The 12,006-nt window shown below is 41.7% G+C and overlaps 1 protein-coding gene and 1 non-coding gene across 3 annotated transcripts in view; one reads left to right on the forward strand and one right to left on the reverse strand.

Moving 5' to 3' along the window:
• The window catches only part of NRG3 (neuregulin 3), an 873,187-nt gene that overhangs the window by 603,647 nt on the left and 257,534 nt on the right, over positions 1-12,006 (reverse strand). The window lies entirely within an intron of this gene.
• LOC144588526 (U1 spliceosomal RNA) lies at positions 5,554-5,709 on the forward strand. Its single transcript, XR_013544134.1, has one exon. It is a non-coding gene; the product is annotated as a U1 spliceosomal RNA (small nuclear RNA).

Below are 12,006 nucleotides of genomic sequence, written 5' to 3' on the forward strand. Positions count from 1 at the left end.
ACCTCAGTCTCCTTCCTCAAACACACAGAGAAGGTCTTGAACTTAGCACTGAAAAAACCCCAGGACAAAGTTAGTTCTGAGCTATCAAAGTATCCATGCCAAGATCACCTCATCCAAGACAGCTTGGGACTTCATGGCCAGCATCACAACCATGCATTTCTCTGACTGCCAACATGTCATTGGCCCAACCCATTTAGTGGCGATCCATAAGTTTGTTTTTAAAATAAATCTAGGTTATCTAGTAAACCACTAACCTAGAACCTGGTTTACAAGTTCATGAGTCCAGGACTCTGAGAAGGAGCTGCCTACCATCTTGGGTCCTCTTCCTGGGCATGTCTGAGATTGGACAGAGGTGGGTCGATTGTGTGCTGCTTTCTGGCCAATCAGGAATGGCCAGCAGGGCTTGAAAGGGGAATTCCTGCCCTGGTTGACCTGACCGATGGAATGCTCAGTCTGGTCTTCTTGGCTAGGATATAAAGGGAACCCCGAAGCTCCTCTCCAGCAGTCATGAACCAAACCTCACCCACTCTGCCTTTCAGTGTTCATATTGTAAGTTTATTTGTAAATTTGGGGGTATGGTTTCCAAGGTTTGTCAATAGTGCATTGTAACCTGTCTGTCACTGCTCTGTTGATAGCAACAGGAAGGGCAATTTGATGCATAGAAGCAGATCTTTGGTGAGGGAGACAGGCAGTTGGCCATATCCCAGGCAATGGACCCCCTCCACAAGGGGATAAGAGGGTGATGAACTGATTGGGTATGCCCAGTTCAGGAGGGCAGCAGGAGTTCCTTACAGTTAGAGGTAAAGGTCTCTTCCACGCTACTGGCTTTGAGCCCGGTGTGTGTCTGTTCATACCCACTTTAGATACAAACTCCTGTGGTTACCCAGCAATGAACTGGGATGGGAGGTACTGGATAGCAGGCAGGTCATCCAATGCAGGGATCTGTTCCTTATGCTACACCAACACTATTCTGCTACAGCCAATCCAAGCAGTGACTTTTTTATATCCATTATCAAATTCTTTTTTTTCAGAATAAAACTTTGAAGGTTCAGAATGTGTATATTTTATTCTGGGGGCAGGAAGGTATCCAAGGTTATCTTGCCTGGGTCTGCAAATCTTTTCCTTGTCATTCTCAAAAGCATCTTTGTCATTGTCAGAAAACCTCATTACCTACTGAGGTACGTATAGGCTTACAACAGTTTTCCTCTTCTGCAAAGAACCCTATTATTTGCAGCTAATATAAGTGTTGTCCAATGCAGCTTGTAATTGATATTGAGGTACTGATTTTCACTGAAACCTCACATGCTTTTTTATGGAACTGAGTTGCATTTGGCTGGCACGAAAGCTGTTTCATGGAACTAAGTTGTGCTTTGCACATAGAAACAACTGTTCCACTGGGATTGCTTCTGGGAAGGCATGCAAAGAACTGAGCTGTGCTTTCCATGCTTGGCAGGAAAGGGGCCAAGCATGGAAAGCGTTATACAGTATTTGGTTCCAGCCACTTTGCTTTGCCCCTACCAACCCCTTCTCACCTCCACCCAAAGCTAGAATGCAGCTCTCAAAAGATTTCCCAAATGAGACTTGAGTCCAGGCTGAAAAAGTTTCCCTTGGTTCTGACATACATAAACAGAGCTCCCTTCATACTAGGTACTAATGGGGTATTATTATTTTAAATCAGTGGGACTTAAACATGATGGAGAAAACCAACTGGGATCAAGATGTGTAGTGCACTGCATTGCTTTATACCTATTTAAAAAAGGAAGAGATAAAAATAATTACATATTGAAGATTCAAGACTTAATCCTAGGTAAAGAGAGTTTATTTTCCCTCTTTTTCCTTAGAACATTAAGGTACAAGAAAGGCATATCAGTTTGACTATGGGCTCACCCAATGGCCAAATTGGAGCAAGCAGGATTGGGCAAAAAGAGTCGCTTACGGTCAGCTAAGGCTGGACAGAAGTGTATGGTGTGATCCTTGCATTCACCTACAAGAACTGGGTGGTTTTGGGTCAGGAAAGGAAACTGCACCTCAAGCAACCCTCTTTAGCAGAATCAAGATCTTAATTCACTTTAAATGGAAAGGTTTCCTTTTAAAGTGAAAGATTTCTCAAGATCCTTAAGGCTGTCTCTTCAGATACGTTATTTAATTGAAAACTTCCTCTGAATTGTGCTTTAGAGGGCAGGGGAGCGGTGCCTTTTTGTATTTCTTTTTAATTAAGTATCAGGAATGCAATCATTAAAAACAAAAGGAATTTTAAAAACTCTCCCTTTCCCTCCAAAGGCAAGGGAGATTTAAAGGGAATGCTGCCCATTTCTCAATTGAAGATTTCTCCCAGTATAAAAATGTTTCAGCCAATGACAGCTAAATGCTCATGTTTTATGTGAAGATGGATAAGATTGATCTGACATCTGAATTTTTGTATATTCAATTTTTTTAAAAAAAAAGCTGAAATTCTTTCCATCCTGCAAAATGAAGGGATTTCTTGATTTTCCTCCCCCCAGAAATGAACTTAAAACTAAATTATCACTCCTTGATCAGCCAAATTCAATATGTCCAGCAATTCCAAGCACATATGGGTCTGTGTTGCTCTTGCCTCTCGTAATAATGGTGATTTGCTAACACTTCCTTAGTTTTAATGAATTTCTGAGTTAGTGAGTTGTCTTGAATGGTGGGCACTTGCAAGGGAGACCTATGACTACGCTCAGCAGAAAGAAGCTGGGCAAAATTAAGTAGTTTTGGCCTGCTCCTTATTCCTGCAGCCTCCCTTTTGAACAATGAAACATCACACCTGTCATGCAGGTGTGAAAGATGAATTAAAGGGGTGGGACTCATGCTTAGTATCACAAGCAGGCTGCATATATAGGGATACAAAGCTAAATGTTTAAGTACTGGGCATGGAAAGACAACATTTTCATCTCTGGTTTTCTCCATATTTGAATTTCTATTGTACATCCTTTCTGTCCTGAATATGGGGATATTTGCATGCTTTGAAACTCTTAATCAAAAACTATCAAAAACAACATTCTTTTCCTTTCCTACCCAGAGGTTCAGAGGACTGAGATCTAGGCATCTGATCCCCTGAACCGAAAGGTTGATAGGTAGAATTGCTGCTATGCTATCCCCAGGCACAAGTACTGCAACCACTCAGAGTGTAGTATTGCAGATTCCGGCTCACCAATTGTCAGGTAATACCCAGAGTCCAATAGTGTTTTACCCCACTTTACAAAACCTCTGACTTTGGTCTGAATAACTCTTGGCCTTAGTCTGACTGAATCAGTCATCCTAGTCGTACCTGCTCAACCAACCAGTGTTTCCTTTATTTCCAATGGCCTGATGGACTCCTCCTGATTTCCTCAATGCCTCTTTACCATTTCTCTCCTATGTGCTCCTGCACTACCATCATTCTTTGCTCTGTAGAGCAGTTCAACATTTACTACCGTATTTTTCGCTCCATAAGACGCACCTCCAAATAAGACGCACCTCATTTTTAGGAGAGGAAAACCGGAAAAAATATTCTGGCAAATTCATAAGGCAGTAGCAATAGATAGATGTTGTCACATCAATTACCTCAAACTTCTTGCAGTGTACAACACAGTGAGAGCTTTTGAACAATTTGTAGTTGGCAAAGTTATTCCAATAGCCACAGACAACAACACTACAATGCTTTATATCAACCACCAAGGAGGAACAAAATCCATGTCTTTCTTGCTACTAACAGTACAGTTTTGGGACTGGTGTATTCTCAAGCATGTCATTTCACAAGTCATACATGTACCAGAAGTGGAGAGTCATGAAGCAGACTCCTATAGCAGGATGACACACAATGAGTGGGAATTACAGTACCATCTCAAGTTTTAACACTTATAATGAATTGTTATTGCACTGAAAAAGATGAATAAACAGATTGTTGCTGGGTAGTCAATAAGAGCTATGATGAAGAAATCACCACCAGCACAGGTGTAAGCAAACAGCAAAGCATGCCTCCCTTCCACTCCCTCCCTTCCTCCCTTCCTTCCTTACAGCAATAAAGTTTTTTCTCTCTCCATCATTCAGTTCTTTACTTTGCAGCATGCAGCATGTCCACAGAAAGTGTGCTTACTTTTATCAGCTTTTTGCAGCTGATCCTCCTGTTTCCTCCACTCTCTAATCATTTTTTCAGATGAGGAGGCCCAAAATGTCTCTGCACTGTTCACTGTTTCCATACTCCTTAGCATATTTTACTACCTCTAGTTTAAAAGGAATGCTATATGCTAGCCTTTTCTGTTTTGCACTGGTAGAATGAGTTCCCATACTCTGCAAGAAAAATGTGCCCCTTATTCATCACCACATATATTGCCTGCTTCCTTTTACAAATATAATCTCAAATCAGCACAGAATCATAGAATAATGGAGTTCGAAGGGGCCTATAAGGCCATCAATTCCAACCCCTGGTTCAATGCAGGAATCCAAATCAGAGCAGATCTGACAGATGGTTGTCCAATTTTAGAGACTACAATAGGATAAAATACAGTAGCTGGGAATCACAATGAAAAGATAAAATCTACCAGCAATATTGTAGAACAATAATGATTAAGAAAAACCAATAAAAACAGGGGGAGCGACACCATGCAGCTTTTGTTAACACAAAAATACTACTAAAATTTCTATTTCCAGTTGTGTGTGTGTACATGTGAAATGCTATTTATGAAATGTTGGGTTCTTAAACCAATTTTCAAGATTTCAAAGCCTTACTTGAACATATTCAGATCTGTGATTCAGATCTGCCCTCTGCAATTCAAATTGCCTTGCTCCATAAAAACTGGACTCAGCTAATGTGGCAAGCTAATTCACCAAATAAAACCTGTAGCCTAGTGGTAATATATTAAGGAAAGGAGTGTTAGGTCCCTTTTTGGTTTCCCTTTTGAACTTTATTCTGCATGTGCTCAGTGCCTTTTTAATCATTCTGTGCTTCAGAATGAAATTTGGCTAACAATACATATTAGCCTCCCCCCCCCCGTCCCTTCATGTTTTAAATATCTGCAAAATTACTTCTATTTAGGCCTAATTTATGATGAAGTGATGCAGCTTCCTGCAAAGCTCTGAACTACAGAGAGCTATTCTAGCAGGCTCTCAGTAGTAACTTTATCTTCCCCTCACCATTCTCAGGCCTGTTTAAGTTACTGCCAATTTTAGAAGCTTTTGTTTCTGTCCTCTCTCCCTCTCCCTCTCTCTCTCTGCTTCTCAAAATGTCTGGCTAGTCACACAGTCTAACTTCTCTGCAGAAGGTGAAGGGAAAGAGACTCCTCCTTCCTGCTTTGCTTCTCCAATAGAGAAGCCTACTGGGTGATGCAAGCAGGCAGATATGCTAATATCTGTGCACTGGAGGATTGTGGGAGGAACATCTAGCCCCTGATGGGGGTCCTGTGGGGCACCCCAAAACACTGAGTAGCTCTCCTGGCCTCTTTCAGGACTGGGGCTGTGCAGCACTGTTCTGATCAGGAGGTACAGCCGGCGGTCACCATGCCTTTGGGGGATAGTGCACACAAAGGGCCAGGAGGCTTCGGGACCATTCAAACTCAGACCTGGCAGGGGAGATACCATTGTTGTAAAAGTGGTTTTTCCCAGGGTAAGGCTCATCTATTGCACTTCGGATGAGCTGACCCCTGTGATTTCCCCAAATGAGGGAAAATCAACTGTCTAACTAGGAGATTGTGTTTGTGGTTTCCCTTGGTCTTTCTAGAACCACCCTTTGGTCCTTTGCTATTTTCACTGCTTGCTGCCATAGGCCTGTTTGCCTTGCTGGTTTTCCAGGTGGGCTGCAGGAGGCAGATCCTAGAGAGCTAGCAGTGCAGAATGGTGAGGTCCAAACAGAAAGCAGTCTCTGCTGCCAGTTCAGAGGCCTCCCAGCATGGCAGTGGGAGGCTTTTGGATGGTGGTGGCTGAACCCTGGGTTACTGCATTCACTCCATAAGATGCATGTACTTTCCCTCCCACCTTTTTGGAGAGAAAAAGTGCGTCTTATGGAGCGAAAAATGCGGTATGTGTCTATTATCCACTATTCTGCTAGTTGAATACCTCTCACGTTGGGCTGAGCTGAAAGACAGAGTTTTCATAATGTGTCTATTTCAGCTTTTTTCAAAGAGCATAAAAAATCCATTCTTCTTGCCAATCATCTTGTCCCACCACTGTTATTATTCTTACAGCATGTTTCATGATTATAACAACACTGCCTGATTCAAATGCTTTCCTTGTTTGCAAGTTAGCAGAGTGGGTTGATACTCCTGTGTAGGAAGGTACCTTCAGATAGTGATGCTTTCCTTCTACTTGCAAATAACAGGCACAAGGGAAAGAAAAAGCGAGGGGCGCATTCTGACAAGCATCATGGCTGGTTGCAAGTACTTATAGTCCCTCTTTCCTTGTGCCACAGTCCTGATCAAGCTCTCCTGCAGATAGGTAGGTGTATGTCAAAAACAGTAGAGTCCAGTGACTGCTTTTACTAGTCTCTGAATCCACTCCATGATTTAGTTTAAAGTAGCTGTAAAAGTGCTTGTCTCAAACCAACCAACCGGCCCCAGGCCAGCTCTGGAGAACGGTCAAGTGAGGGCACTTATTTTGCGCTCAACATGATTAGAGACATGTTTAGCCACTGTTCTGTCCTCAAAACCATCCTTCTCCTTCTCTACTCTCTTTAAGTGACTGGCTCCCTCTCATCCCTACAGAGGAGGAGTGCACATGGGGACAACATTGCAGGAAGAGGCAACCCTGGCAATCTGACATGATGCCTAGTGTCCCAGTTGTCATCAAGAGAAACATTCCAAGGAATGTAGCAAGCCTATGTACAGAACACACAGAGAAAGAATCTCCCCCCTCTACATCCTAAAAACTAAGAATCTCTCTCCCTTCCTGTCTAACTTTATGCACTTCCACACTTACCTTCTGAGAGACATAAAGTGCTGGAAAGTTATGCAGCACATAATTCTGATACAGCACTCATGATTGGTAGAACCAGTACTCCACCAATCTCTATTTCATGTCTCTCAGCATGATCTAAATTGGCATATGAATGGGTTTAGTTGGTTTATGCCATTAAAACCTATCAGTCAGTGAACATACTAAAGTAATGGCACACTAGGGTGAGAGAGAATATAGTTTCCTTCACTTTTTGATGCAAACTTAATGGTCCCTGAATTTATGTACCACGTGTGGGCAATAAATAGTTCATAGGCATGAGGACCACAGAAGGTTCTTGCCACAACTATTAGTGGTCCCAAAAGACTCAATGTGTTTCCACCAGAGTACTTCCTTCCTTCCCTGCTCCCAAAATTTTAGGCTGTCTGAAATTGACATGACAGCTCAACAAGGAATTTCATGCAAGATTCCTTTTCTCCAGGAGACAGAATGAGTGGTATTTTTTTATGTCAAGTTCTCTGTAATTTTTGCAAACTGTCTCTGTGCAAAACCAGTGTACTTTCATTTTGAGAAGTACACAGAGAGAGAGGGGGGGGGAGAGAGAGAGAGGGAGGGAGGGAGAGAAAGCACAGAAAAACTGTCTGATGGCCTTAGAAGATGAAAACAGCCCAACACTTCTGCTCCTCAATGCATCAAAGTGACAGCCATCTCTTGCTCAAAAGCATGATTGGCACCAGAATATTATTTGCCCAAGTTTAATTTGCACAAAATGCCATTATTATTTTTGTTCTCTTTTTTTTTTAAAGCAACCTCACTGTCTTGCAAATGGAAGAATAGTTTATGGTTCCCCATTATCATATATGAAGATCACACAAGATGATTTACGTCACTATTTTCCAAGAGAAAAAATGCCACGGGCAAGGAAACTCACATCTTGTGTCCTAGTAGACTCATACTTCCAGAACTTTCCAGGAGAGTGACCCTGTGGGCAAACAATGGGCATGCCTTCTATGTGGCATATTCCCTATTCCTGTGGAAACACACCAATTTCTCCAGTTATGTATGTGGAAATTGAATTGGAGACAGTGTGGTGGAAAAATATTAGTAGATGTTTGGCAGTAGTTGGCGTGGTTCAAAGGAATGCACTAATGCTCTCTACTACAAAAGAAAAAGTACCTCACCAAACTACAAATTCCATTGCCCGCCGAACCCAAAATAACGAGAGGAGACATAGAAATATGTGTTAAAACTTGGGCCACAACTTCATTAAGTAATTAACTTTTAACTACCCCTTTTTACAAGGGGGGCAGCCATAATGCTAAAAGGTCCCTCTTCATTCTTGACCAACCAGTCCAGAACTTTGCTCCAGGAGTTCCCAAGAGGAGTGCTAACAACTCAGAGTACCTGGGACTGCCTTCTACCCGAGTCTCTAGACTCCAAGTGCCCAGTGTCCCCTGATGTCTTGTTTCCCTGTTTTCTCTCCACTCAGCCAAAGCTCTGTAAATGCAATTCTGAGAGGAGGGATCCCTTGCACGCTCTGGGTGCCCACCCTGGAACTCCCCTAAACCTACCCTGTTTAGCACTACTCATCATCCGGCCTCAAAGCGACCGGCTATTCTCATTCTTACCCTGGGTGGGAGGGTGGTTCGCACATCATGCAGGGAAGAGGACAGAGCAGGCCACTAGGTCTGTTTTAAAAGCTTACATTGAGACAGGCCTGCCTGTCACTCTTCAAGTGAATGGGCAAAGAGTCCCTGCCCAGGCAGCTCCAGGCTTTTGAGGAGTGCTGTAGGATGGGGTTATAAATAGAAGAACTAAGCAAGGTAGCTGATGATACTGCTTATTTTTTCTGAGTGTTTTGTTCTACTCCTCCAGGGGCCTAACCTACAGTTAAGAGAGAAATCTAAATGTTATCACAGCTCTTACTGTGCTAGTACATTTTATGTAATGGAAGGTTATACCATCTTATTTTAGTTCCAATAGGAATATACAATTCAGCATCTTAAAATCACTTGAGGAAATTAATGTTCATTACTCAAGCTAATTAGTTGACACTACTGAATATAATTAGCCAGCACTACAAGCCAAGAAAAGATTGCAAGATCACAATAAATAATCGCAGGTATCTGAGCAAACATTTGATTTGCATGGGAACTGGTTCTCCCATTAGAAATCTAACTAGTATGCAGCACAAGACAAAATATGCATCAGTAGCAATAGATGCATGGGATATTTTTAAATGTCTGGAATTAGTTTAATACATCTGAAAATCCATAATGTGTTATGTACTACTTACTACAGGAGGAAAAGTTGCGCAAAAAATGCAGATGCTGAAAACGCCTTGGACTGTCCATAACCTAGGGTTATTCTTGCTGTACAGATTACTGAACTTTATCAGCATGCAGAATAAAGACCTTTCTCTTTAGGCACGCTTCCCCTTAGTGACTGGTTGCCTGACTAAGATTCTTAAATAGATTCTTGTGACTGCTTTGAATGTGCTTTTGGTATTGCTTTTGTTTACTGTTTTCAGTGTGGCATTTGATCCTTGTATAGTTCCGGCTTCTAGCTTTAAATATTGTCTTTTAACAATCAAAGCTACTTTGGGTCCTTGCTAAGGAGAAAGGTGAGGTAAAAGTATTTTAAACAAGCAAACAAATAAAAAGGTAGGAAAAACACTTCAACAAAAAAAGCAAACACAAGCAAGCAAGCAAAAACTTTTAAAATGCTACTTGAACCCCGTGACAGAATTAAACAATGGCTACAGTGTATCATTCCTCTAAGAAAATAATTGGCTATTTAAAAAAGAGTAAGAGAAAGACAAAAGGAAGAATCTCCATAGTTAATGCAGCCCTGTACATTTCTATTCATCTGTAAAACACCACTGAGTGCAATGGGGCTTGCTTTTGTGTAAGTGAAGTAGGATGAGCTGTAATCTGAATGATAAAAGGGACCTTTATCTTCACCTCATTTGCTGTCTCTCTCCCTCTCATACACACACTGGAACCTCTTCCTCATTGTTCACTCAAATTAAAAAAAACCAACACAACAGTTTTACAAAATACAAAAACCTACTGCCCCTCTGAGGAAGAGAAAATTGGCAAAGGACCTTCCCTTTATGTTTGGATTTTTCTAGCATTCTTGATTATGATCTGTCACCTTCAAATTGAACTACAATGACACTTACTGTGGCTACCGACTGTATCTCTGTGAACACATATAGGTGTGTACACAGAATGCAAAATTTAATGGGGCACTCTCCAGTTTTAATTTTCTAAGGCCCAACAATGTGAAATCTCTCACGATTATGACTTCACTCATCAGTTCAACAAACTCAAGGCATGTAGCAGCTTTGTTTCTTCCGCAACAATCAGGAATAGTAGCCTCATATTTTGCCTCATATCATGGCTTCCAGAAAGCTTCCAGACCTACTCTTTTTAAAATGAAGGTGGGACAAGATAGCACCAAGTAGCATAGCTACAATCCAGGTAAAACCCAGACAATTCGGCCATATGGCAATTTCATTGCCCACTCTTTCTTTGTCATCTGTTTCTCTCTCCCAGTACCACCTGGTACACATGCATGCACATTCAGCCTCTGCCTCTTCCCCAGGCAGCAGGAATTCAAATTCTTATTCATTTATTCAGTCTCTCTCCCCCGCCTATATGCATATATACATACACTCACAATTCACATCTCTCTGCACTATAATATTCTTACTTATTCTGCCCTTCAGAAAGAAGGTTTAAAATGGTGTTTATTCAAAGAGATGATCAGAGGCATCTTCCCCATGTGAGGAATTTCCCAACCCATCTTGTGTTGTTGTTGTTGTTGTTGTTGTTGTTGTTGTTGTTACTACTACTACTACTACTACTACTACTACTACTGTTGTTGTTGTTGTTGTTGTTGTTGTTGTTGTTGTTATTAAGCTGTCACTTTCTAGGGGGGTATATTCTGTTATTTTATGCTTAACTGTCACCATTTTGTATAATTTTGGCTTTATGTTGTGGGTTTGTACATGGTTTTTGTAAGTTGCCCAGAGCAGTAGCCTGCCACTAGATGGGTAGTATAAAAATGTAACTAACAAACAAAACAAACAAACACTTGGAATCAGGAATAGGCTATGTTTATGAGGTAGCTGGATTACCAGCATTCTTTCTAAGGAATGCAAAAACATAAGATGTAAGTAGTTGCATCAAATCTTATAATCCATGAGGCACCCAGGACCACAAGCGAGCAGGTACATTTTCTCAATCACAATCACTGCTTACACAACAAGCATCAGGGATCCCTCATTACTGCATCACTTTGTTCCACTGGCACTCCCCTCCAGCTTTTGTCCTCCAATGGTACACTGAAACACCAGCTTCAAGCACCTGGACCACGCCACAAGACCGTCTCTACTCAAGGAATCCTCTGCTGTGTTTGCTCTGAAGTGCCAATTCAGGGTACAATGAATTTGAAATTAATTAGAAAATAATAATTCAGTTATAGCATTCAAACATTCTCATCCATTAATCCGTTCAATTCAGTTGAGCCACACCCCCAGAGGCCATTTGGGATGCATGCCAAGTTCAGGCGTTTCGAGTTTCATGCTCTTGAGGCTGTGGCAGACAGAAACAAAGGGTATACTTTTATTGTTACAAATGAGCCATCCTGTAGTACAGTGAAGTATTCTAGGGTGGTTTGGTCTGGAATGGGCAATGAATGCCCTTTTCAAAACACCTGCTCCTCGTGGAGATGAAAATTGCTAAAACAGCTGCCTGAATTTCGGGACTCTCCCTGGGGATGTTGTTAGGTGGACTGCCGTAATGAAGCTGGCAATTCTAAATTTACCCCTGTACCACTGCGCATTCCTTTTAGGCACGAGGTGCAGGTATATTGAAACAGAAAATAAGAAAATGCGGGAAAGGACCTTCTAGGATCTTCTGAGTCTACTGCACTGCCAAATACGTATCACAGTACTAAATCAAATGGCCACTGAGCTTCAGGACATACCCAGCACTCAGCAAATGGAACAACATTTAGGCAGATCCATTCAGGTTTATGACACAGCGAATGCTTCTGTTATCAAATTCTCTTTGCTTCGTTGGCCAGCATTTAGTTATGCAAGCTGAGCGG

Source organism: Pogona vitticeps, chromosome 3 (genome assembly GCF_051106095.1).
Source record: "Pogona vitticeps strain Pit_001003342236 chromosome 3, PviZW2.1, whole genome shotgun sequence".
In the NCBI taxonomy this organism is placed as follows: domain Eukaryota; kingdom Metazoa; phylum Chordata; class Lepidosauria; order Squamata; family Agamidae; genus Pogona; species Pogona vitticeps.